The sequence below is a fragment of the Neolamprologus multifasciatus genome, chromosome 6, assembly GCF_963576455.1.
Source record: "Neolamprologus multifasciatus chromosome 6, fNeoMul1.2, whole genome shotgun sequence".
Lineage (NCBI taxonomy): Eukaryota > Metazoa > Chordata > Actinopteri > Cichliformes > Cichlidae > Neolamprologus > Neolamprologus multifasciatus.
The window spans coordinates 3007317-3017827 of NC_140444.1; the positions used below are offsets into that span (position 1 = coordinate 3007317).

The 10511-nt window shown below is 41.2% G+C and overlaps 1 protein-coding gene and 1 long non-coding RNA gene across 2 annotated transcripts in view; both read left to right on the forward strand.

The window, feature by feature from the left end:
• LOC146516137 (uncharacterized) overlaps positions 1–10511 on the forward strand; it is a 204586-nt gene that overhangs the window by 101756 nt on the left and 92319 nt on the right. The gene's annotated exons all lie outside the window — the stretch shown is intronic.
• Positions 134–10511, forward strand: part of LOC146516140 (E3 ubiquitin-protein ligase TRIM21-like) — a 102697-nt gene continuing 92319 nt past the window's right edge. Inside the window, exon 1 of the mRNA XM_085162056.1 lies at positions 134–1991. The gene's annotated coding sequence lies outside the window, so the exon portion shown is untranslated. The remainder of the gene's footprint in view (positions 1992–10511) is intronic.

A 10511-nucleotide genomic window follows, 5' to 3' on the forward strand; every position in this document is an offset into this window, starting at 1 on the left:
TGGAACTAATATTGCTTCTTTCTACTTAAGCTGAGCACTTTCTACTACAGGTCTCTCTCTCTCTTACACACACAAACACACACACACACACGTTTTCTGCACTCTGCTGTCAAGAAAACGTGAGTCATGAGGTATTCTGTTTAAATCTTTGGATTTGGGTTTGTCTTTGAAAACAATGACTCTGATTAAGTGTGTGAATGTGTGTGTGAATGGGTGGATGAGTGGATGTGTAAAGCGCTTTGGGGTCCTTAGGCACTAGTAAAGCGCTATACAAATACAGGCCATTTACCGTTAATACAGGAATATGACGTCTGTGTAACAGAGATGAAAGAAAGCTACAGGTCCTAACTTGTCTGTTGTAAACTGTCAAAGTTCTCTTCAGTGGGAGCTGTGATGCTTTGTGTACAGTCTCTGTGTACCTGTCAGTGCTTTCGTAAACGTGTCCATTGTGTCTCGTCAGCAGTGCAGAACCACACATCGCTGCTGGCAGCCCGACTCGTTCCCACCAAACCGCTACATTGTTCTGATGTTGGTCACGCTGAGGTTTTACCTTCTGTCTGCTTCCACAGCAGCCTTAACAAGACCACAAGATGCACACGTGATGGAGTCAACATGATGAGTCATGCTAGGGCAGAGCGTGCAGAAGACTTGCAGAGTCTCCACCAGATCAAAGTGTGAAGCAGCCAAAGGGTCGACCTGACCTGACGAGTCTGCACGACAACGAGGCGAAAGTGAAGTGATATAAACTGACGTGAGGACATCTGACACTTTCTGTTTTTGTGCTGCAGTCTTAGAATCAGAACATGCAAACATGGATATGAAGAACTCAGCACAATGTTCAGACAGACCTGCACAGCACAAACCTTTTGGTCTCTATAGACAGTTCTTCCATTTATAACAGCTGCATATAAAAACTCACCAGCTGAATTTGTATTAGAGCTGAAGGTTTGCATTTCGAGGGGCGTGGCCTCTTTGCTTGACCGGTGCATATGGACACAGGCAGCTGCAGCTGCTTGCTGTCTGCTAGGCTTCACCTCAGCTAAAAGGTCATTGAACTGAACCTCTCAGCAGTGTTTGTGCTGTTGGGGCTTTTTTAATTAAATGATGTAATGCAAGTTGGTGCAGCAGCCAAAAAGATAACATTGACACTTGCTGCCTGCAGCTTTGGTTGGACGTAGCCGATACAGGCTATGAGCTTGCATCCTCTCCCCGAGCCTGAGTGGGTTTTCTCTGGGTGCTCTGTCTTCCTCCCACATCCATGTTCGGTGAACTGGTGGTTATAGCTGGCTTCATGTGTGTGTCAAATAAAATTGGAAAAAATGCTGAATTTATGTGTGGGTAAATGTGGCCTGTGGTTTGAAGTTCTTTTAGTAGTTAGTAAGACTAGAAAACTTAAAGAAAAAAATGCCAGTTCATTTAGATTGTTTCAAGCAGGAGAGTGCAGGGTTTTCCAAAATACAAACAGTATGTATCCATGAATTGTCACAGAGAGGGGTCCTATCTCAGCTGTTCATCTGCTGCAGGGAAAGAAAGACAACCTATGACTAATTTAGAATAACCAGCTAATCTAACAAGCACGTCTTTGGATTGCAGGAAGAAGTGAGTGAGCCCTCACGGGCAGTGTTGGGGAGTAATGTATTTAAAATACAAAATATGAGTAACTGTATCCCGTGACGCCTTTTTTTTGTTGTTGATGTTGTGCTAAGCTAACAGGCAGAATGCTACAGGTATAGCTCTAAAGAATGTAGCATCATAGGCAGTGTAGTCCGTGCTGCAGGGAGAATGGACTGACATACACGTTATGTGTCTGTGAGCGAGGGAGGGAGAAAAAGGAAAAGTACGAGCTGTCATCGAGCAAAAACGGGAGCTGGAAGCATGTAAATATAATAATAACCACTGCAGCCAAGAAGAGAGCCTGACGAGCCCAGTTGTAAGTAAGCTATTAAGACTCGACTGTACACCGTGTTCGTGTTTTCCTCCAAAAACAATAAGTAGCCTTTCAACGCCTCTCTCTGTCTAAAACTTGACCCAGACAACAAAGTAAAGCTATTTTTCGGCTATGAGCGCTACACAGAACCTGATGTATTAGCCAGAGGTCCCTTTACTACGGTTCGAAGCCGCGGACCTTCAGTAACAGTAATAAATCACATTCATGTAGTTGTAAACAGCATGATAATATATTAAGTAATCCAAAGTATTCAGAATACGTTACTCTCATTGAGTAACGTAATGGAATACGTTACAGAATACATTTTGGGGCATGTAATCTGTATTCTGTAGTGGAATACATTTTAAAAGTAACCTTCCCAACACTGCTCACGGGCACGGGGACACGATAACTCCGTACTGAGAGGCCACAGCGAGCCCAAGATCTTTGTGCTGTGAGGAAACTGTGCTAACAGCTGTGCCCTTTGTCAAATAGTTTCCCATGAAAAACAAATAATGATTTTTTTGCTTGAAATTCCCATCCACAACTTCAAGATGCATGCCTACTATAAAGTGGTGTGACTAGTTACTGGAAAGCAGCTTGGCTGTGCACTGAGCTCCTTGGGTACAAACAGATTGTTAAACATGTTTTTGACCATTCATCCGCCCAGCAGCGACCTCATCTTTGAAGCGCTTCACTGAGACACTTTGTTGGTTTTTGCTTTCACTTTTCTGTTTGTTCAGGCACCAAAGATGTTTCCTCACTGAGGAGAGCTGTTCAGACAAGCCAGCACACTCATGCAGTTTGGCCTGAAAACAGCAACTGTTACAGGAACATTTTAAATCCTTCTAATATTAAAACTGAATTCTTGTGAATGTGAAAATATTTCTCACAATTTGTCTTAACGCATATTGAATAAAAATATGCTTGTATTTATATAACGCTTATCAGTCTCACTGACCAATCAAAGTGCTCTATACTGTGAGTCAAATTCACCCATGTTGCGCAACACTCAAGTCTGTGCGCTTTATATATCGCACATCCAAACCACATCCAAGCTACGGCTGTTTGATCCAGTATGCATGTTTGTGGTCTGTGGAAAGAAACCAGTAAAACCCACACAGATAACATACAAAGTCCACAAAGGCCTCAGGAAAGCTGAAACCAGAGACTGTATATAAAAGATCCATATAGCCACAGAGATGCCACCCAAGTTTTTGGACTCTACGCTTTGAAGCTCAGATGTTGGTTTTTTGGTTGCCATCATGTTTTTGTTTTGTGGAACCAGAAGTGATCATATTTAGATGAAAGGTTGAAGCGCATAGTTATTAGTGGCTGGCTAGCTTATTTAGTTATCTGTATCCATAAACTATACAGGTGCAGTGCACAGACACAGATGCCTGGCTGCCACTTGGTGTTAACAAACTAAAAAAATGCTAGAATTTAAGCTAGCTAACAAGATTTTAAAAAATAGCTAGCTAGCTATTTTTTTTAGCTAGCTAGCTAGCTATTTTTTTTAGCTAGCTAGCTATTTTTTTTTAGCTAGCTAGCTAGCTAGCTATTTTTTTTAGCTAGCTAGCTAGCTAGTTTTTTTAGCTAGCTAGCTAGCTAGGTTTTTTTTTTAGCTACTACTGTGAAGTATTTTTTTTACTTCACAGTTCTGTTTCTTTCATATTTTTGAAAAAGAAATTAGGTGATTAGATGTGTAATTAGGTCTATAATTTTACAAGTGAAGCAAAAACATCGACGTACTGTCATAAAAATGTCAAAGTTAGACATGAACAGACCACTGCAGAGCGCTGACATGTGGTGACAGCTCAAAAAGGCTCTTTTGGGAATAAAGGCTGGTGATCGTACGGATTAGACATGAGGGGAACTTTTCTGACGGTTAAAAAATAGTCTTTGACACAATCCAGTGGGCAAAAAGTGAAGCAAAAGAACATTACTGTGTTTATATAATACAATAAAACTATAAACAAAAGCTGACTTTTGCCCTTTGAAATGGTTTTGCCTCTCTGAGCTGCACCCAGGAAACACAATGACTGGTTATCCACAGTGAATTGTAATCAGTTTTGGATGCTGTGAAACGGAGTCATTTTTACCGCAACAGAAAGTTATCTGCTTCTTAGCAGAAACACTAGTCATTCCCTTGAATGTCTTTCACAACTCATCCCTGTTTTCTGCATAAGCCATGTGTCTGTTTCGTGAACAGTTTGTCTGTTTCGTCTTTCCCCTGCAGAAATCACCATGAGCAGACTTTTCCATCAGCTGCCTGCACCATCGCTGTGTTTATTCTCAGCACAACGCAGTCAAATGTGATGTAAAATAGCAGCTCACGCTTTTGAGGATAATACTAATATGTTAAAATGGCAAAACATCCTCATTAAAATGTGATTTTATGTGGATTCTGAAACATTTTAATGAAAATAAATGGCAGGAATTTGCATTAATGCTGGTGTCTGCGTGGAGCAGCACTGAGGCTCGTTACCTCAGAGACAACCCCGCTGAGAGCCGACCTCAGGGACTCCCAGCCTACTATTAAGTGATGTGTACTAAGCTTGCATGCTAATGTGCTATTTAAGGCCCATTTTATTGTCAACAAAGGCTGAAGTAAACCCTGAGATTAAGGCCAGGGCTGAAAATAGAGGCTGCAACAGAAATGGACTTTGAGGCTCAGGTGCTGCCGGCACAAATAAAGATATTAAGGAGGGCTGAGCTAATTGCACACTGACAGTCAGGTAAGTTAAGTAACTTTTGCAGTGTGGATGTGCTAGTTTCCAGCTCCATATTTTAACTCTTAGACTCTGCAAGAGAAGCTTAGTATGGTTCACTTCATCCTGTGGCTCTGGATGTTTAGCTCCTCCCCCTCTGAGCCCACTTCATTCCTTTTTTAGCAGATTTTATTTATACATAACAAAAACAACAAAGAGAAAAACAAAGCAACCCAGAAACCAATATGGTAAACTACACAATAATAATTTTCCAGTCTTTCACATGTTGCAGCTTTGGCATCTCTGCCATCAAACGTGGAAAGCTGCACCCTCCATGTTCTCACGAGAACAAATCTGTTATCATCAGGACAAATAGTCTGGGACTGATTGGGATTTTATTTCCTACAGTATCACGCTTCTTCTTCTTTTATTTGTACCCTTTAGGTGTCGTGATAGCAGATAATCTTCCTCCATGTCACCCCAACATCATCCTCTGTCACACCAGCCCTCTGTATCTCCTCTTTCACTACATCCATGAATCTTCTCTGTGGTCTTCCTCTTTTCCTCCTGCCTCCTTCTCCATATTCGACATCATTTGCCTATCGATCATCTGCACACGTCCAAACCCTCTCACCCTGAGACGTCTCTCTGATGCACTCATTTCTAATCTCGTCACTCCCAATTAAAATCTCAGCATCTTTCATTTTGCCACCTCCAGCTTCCCCTCCTGTCTTTTTGTCAGTGCCACCATTCCCCAAATCATATGTCATAGCAGGCATGTCCTAACTACCATCTTATAAACCTTCCCTTTCACTCTTCCTGCTGTCCTTCTATCCAAAACACTTATGTCCACCCACTCCCCCCACCTGCACGCTCCTCTTCACCTCTCACTCTTCACTCTGCAAGCCTAGCTTAACCAACTCAAAATATGTACGAGAACCAAGATTGTGTTTGGTTAAAAAGTCCGATGTCCTCTCTCCTAAACGTCACCACAGGTATGATATCTGGACCAACGGCCTTTCTCCTTTGCATCCTCCTGATAACTGTCCCCAGGTCTTCCCGATTCACCCTCTGCATGTTCTAATTCACTAACTGTCCTCCATCTATCCCCTCTATCATCTCATTTTCTTAATTCATCAGTTCCCCAAAGTACTCCTTCCATCTTCTCACCATATTGTCTCATTTACTTGTTACTTCCATCTCATATTCACTCGAATCTGCTGCACATCCTTTCCAGCTCAATTTCTTTGTCTAGTTAAGTACAGGAAAGCATTCAAAGAAGGGAATTAGCAAAAAAAAAGGGAGGCTAGGCATGCATTAAAGGAGAAGTGGTAAAGGAAAAGGCTTTTAGAGTGGAAAGGAAGAAAGGACTTGTATCGGTTTAACAGAACAAGGACAAAACTAATCTCCTTGTTTTCTCTCCTTTGTCTGGAGCATAAGTCAACATAGCTCACACTACTTCAGCTGTACTTTTCCAGTCACCTAATAAAGCTTCCTAATCTTCCACCCTGACCATTCATCCCAGTCTTACATCACTTCTGCATTTCTTCTTGAGAGCTGAAAATCTTCCTTCCCCACTTAATGAATCAGCAGAGAAAATGTTCAAATAATTCATGATGTTTTCCAAAATTCAACTTTATCAAAGAGTTCAGCAACTTTGAAAGGTTGTAAATAAGATGCGAAGTCAGATCAGCGCGTCCCAAACTGTAAGCTCTTCAGATGATTTCAGTAATTATTACGACAAAGGTCATCTAGTGAGGCCACTCTCGTTTCTTTCCAGCAAAGTCGGATTTTTGCTTGACCATAGCTTCAGTGTTATACAATGGCTTTTAAAAACAGCTCCAGATTAAACACGCAAAGCACTTCCAGATTATCCAGATTATATTAAGGTCAGCATTGATTGAGTGATCTTTGACTAAGACAGCTTTATTCTGATTGGCTGTGCGTGAGATTTGGAAAATTCCATTTCTGTGACATGAAGGAGAGTCCGGAGTCGAAAACACCTCTGTGAAGCTGAGTGTTTGGAGCTGGATTGGGAGTAATGACGGGTAACAATGGACTGATCTGTTCAGTTCAGTTTTCTGTTACACACCACATGTCTGCGGTGGAAGCAGCACCACTTTGAAGTCAAAGAAACATAAATTAATAACTTTAACATTACCTGTAAATATGAGAATAACAAAAAAATCTGTAATAGTTAGTAATTAAAATAGTCCTCTGTGGGCTTTTTCTTCTGGCAGCAGGTGCAAAAAATGACTTTAGGACTATTTCATGAACCGACTGCAGGCTGAATGGGATTGAATGAAATGACTGTTCTGCATCAGCTCTGGTGCTAATCTGCACGACCAGAAACTAGCATCATGTCCTGTTTTTGTGCTGCAACAAACAAATAAATAAATCAATCAGTAAAAAACTGATACAGAACAGGTCTTTATTGGTGCATTCACTACACACTGCCAGTGGCGTGTCCAGCGGGGTGGCCTGGGGGGGCACAGGCCACCCTCCCAACCAGACTGGCCACCCCGAAGCTAAAACAATAAAATTTAATGAAATATCAAATGTACGATTATGGTTTCACAGTGAAGCTCAGATATCCGAGGGTAAGTGAATGCAGCACCGCCTTCTGCACTATGAGCATCATGTTAGCAAAGGTAGGAGAGCCAAGCACGAAAGACGGCACCGCAGAAAACATTTTTTTCGGCGAAAGATTAACAAGTTAACATAGCTGGACTAGCCATCGGACATTTGCACGGTGGGCTGATGACATTATCTGCCAATTACATCTGCCACCCTTCTCCAAATCTGTGCCCCTACCTGGCCCCCCCAACAAAAATTTTCTAAACACGCCACTGCACACTTCACCTTACACTCTGAGATGCTTTAAAGTCATCTTATTTTTGTTGTGAGTATTTTCTTTCTTGAATTTACTTCATGGGCAATTATATTCAATGTTTTCCTGTACTTTATTAAGATTAAGAACCATTATTTTACTTAATCTTTCTCTACCGAGTAATTTTTACCTTCTTGTTGTTTTGGGGGTTTTTTTTGACATTTTTCGTCTTTACTTAAGCAAGTCATCGTTTTCAACATCGCCTTTCTTCTAATGATTTGATTGCAGTAACACATTAATTTTCCAGCATTTATATCTCAGCAGAATAAAGGAAATTACATGTCTTTTACCAGATAGAAACAAAAGGATTAATGGGAAAAGGTGAAAAGAGGGGGAAAAGGCATGAAGCTGGAACAAAAGAAATACTTCTTTTCTTTAACTTTGGAATAAAATTACCAGAAAACTGTGTAAACATATTTTTCAGTTAGACAATACAGCTAAACGAGAGCAAATGTCAAATATCTCACTTTTTCCTTCTGTGCCATAGACAATCTGCTAAAACTGCAGAAGCTGTGTAGTGCCCCCGGCTGGTCATGTTGCAGTATTGCACCTCAGCTACAAGGAGCTTCCTGCAGAGGTTAAAAAATAAAACGAGCTAAAATGTCCTCAGAGCCATTATTGTGCTCTGTTTCTGACTGGCTGCAGGCCACCGGCCAACTTACTGATGACGTTTGTGAAACCTGCTGTGTATTATTAAGGTCCCCAGACCCCCGTGTGTGGGCTTTCCTACCACTAGGACTGAGCATTAAGCAGAGGCTGGTGTTGTCTCGGGACTCGCTGTTCCAGCTGTTGTGGGAGGACCAGGACCCATCAATCCAAACCCACCAGCCCTGGAGGAAAACCACAGCATCCCCATAACTGCAATTTTTTTTCAGCTGAGTGGAAACTAGTTTGAAATATAAATCAAAACATGACCAAAAACACAAAGAATGGAAGCAGGGAAATGGTTTTCAGCATTATAAGCCAATATTTTCAAGGAGGCACCGAAAGATTTTTCAGAAAGTGACCCAGACAGTCATCAGTCACGTGATTGTTTTTTTGCATTTAAATGCATCCATGAAGGTGGTATCTGTCTTTGGGGACATACCTGAAGCAGCAGAGGAGACAATCTGCAGCAGAACAGAGAGGACACCAGATTACTTCATGGTGATGCATGATTAAACATACAGAAAGTCAAACCCTTTCTTGGGCTGTGACAGGAACAGGAACCCTTATGAGCAACACCTGGTGACCGTGGGAAGGAAGAACCCCCTGTCCTGCAGCTGTTTGCTAGGTGTGACATTTTTAGCCATTTCCAGGTCCAGGTGCTCCTTTGGTTCAGAATATCAAACACCGAGGGTTAAAAACTTTCCAATAAAATGATGTGTAGCTGAAGTTTAACATTCGGGCATCTGTTAAAAAGACAATTTATGAGGTTTAGCCCAGTTAGCAGGAGGTTAGCTTGCAGGTTCATCTATCAACAGATGAAAACCATACAGTACCAAATCTAACTGAAGGATTTCTAAAGCTCTGAACGATGCAGCATGTTTGAAGGGTTAGTGAAGTTGGGCTAGCGGTCGTATATGACTGCACTACCTGTTGGAGACGTACTTATCTTATCTGAGTTGGGCTGAAAGCGCTTCTTTTCTGAACTGCTCGGATATTTGGTGTCTGGGACACTGGCAGGTCATCAACACTGAGCTTAAAGACTTGCTGAACATAAATGGTGCCAGTGAAAGAAACAGAGAGGCTGAGAATAATGACTGAACACTTTTTGGAGGCTAGTGTCTAAAAAATGAGAAGCTTATCCACGGAGACACCTGGATAGGTAACAGGATCACTATGAAGGTGTCCCAAGCAGTGTTGGTCAAGTTACCTGATAAAAGTAATCAGTAACTAATTACTGATTACTTCCCCAAAAAAGTAATCCCGTTACTTTACTGATTACTTATTTTCAAAAGTAATTAATTACTTAGTTACTTTTTAAAAACACGATTTACAACCTGAATAGGTGATAAAGTGATAGATCTTTCAGCCCAATTCTACTTTTTCTGCATAATCATCATACAAAATGTAATCAAATGGAAAAGTCTCTTTTTAAAACTTGTTTTATTCGTTTTAATCTTTTAACTTTATGCATCAAGTAAAAATTAAATTATCTGCAACATTTTCTGACTGGAAGAAATTAGTTTAATATTTAAACCTATTTTCTGCACATTCCAGCACATAAAATAAAATATTTTGTGTGTTTACACCCAGTCTTTCAAATAGATGCAAGTAAAACACAGCAGAAAATAAATAAAGTCAAAGACTAGCGGTCCTGTTGCTCTATTTTCACCTGTAAAGCAGGAGTGGGGTAGGCGGAGGTTTACCCTGGTGCAGGTGTGCAGCGGTCAGTGGAAGAATCCGCGAGTTTCTCTGTGAGTTTCCCATTACGTCGTAGCTACTCGGTGCTTGCTCGGAAGTTTAGGGTTTTTTTCGCTGTAAAAAGAAGTTTTCTTCCCACGCACAACGGACACTAATGTTTTTGTCACTTTTTATGGGATCAAACTCAAAGTAAGGTCAGTACTTCCACGCTTTAAACGCTGCACGCTCATACTCTCTCTGCACTCGATATATGATCCATTGTTGATCTGCACACAGCTGTTGTCACGAACGTCGCACTCGCTTATGTCACTGTCATGAGACATTCTCGCAAAAAAAATCACGGTTTTAGTAACGCAGTAACGCAGCGTTCCTACAGGAAAGTAACGGTAATCTAATTACCGTTTTTGCAATAGTAATCCCTTACTTTACTCGTTACTTGAAAAAAGTAATCAGTTACTTACTTCACTCGCCCATCTCTGGTCCCAAGTACAGTCTTTGAGCATGAGGAAGAGAAAAGCTCACAGATGACGATGACGAGAGGTCTTCACTGGATTATTTCGTTTTGCCTTTTTGCACACGCCGACTGCGGCTGCTGGAAATGAGCTAAATGAGACAATAACTACTCGCTAAAGGTCAC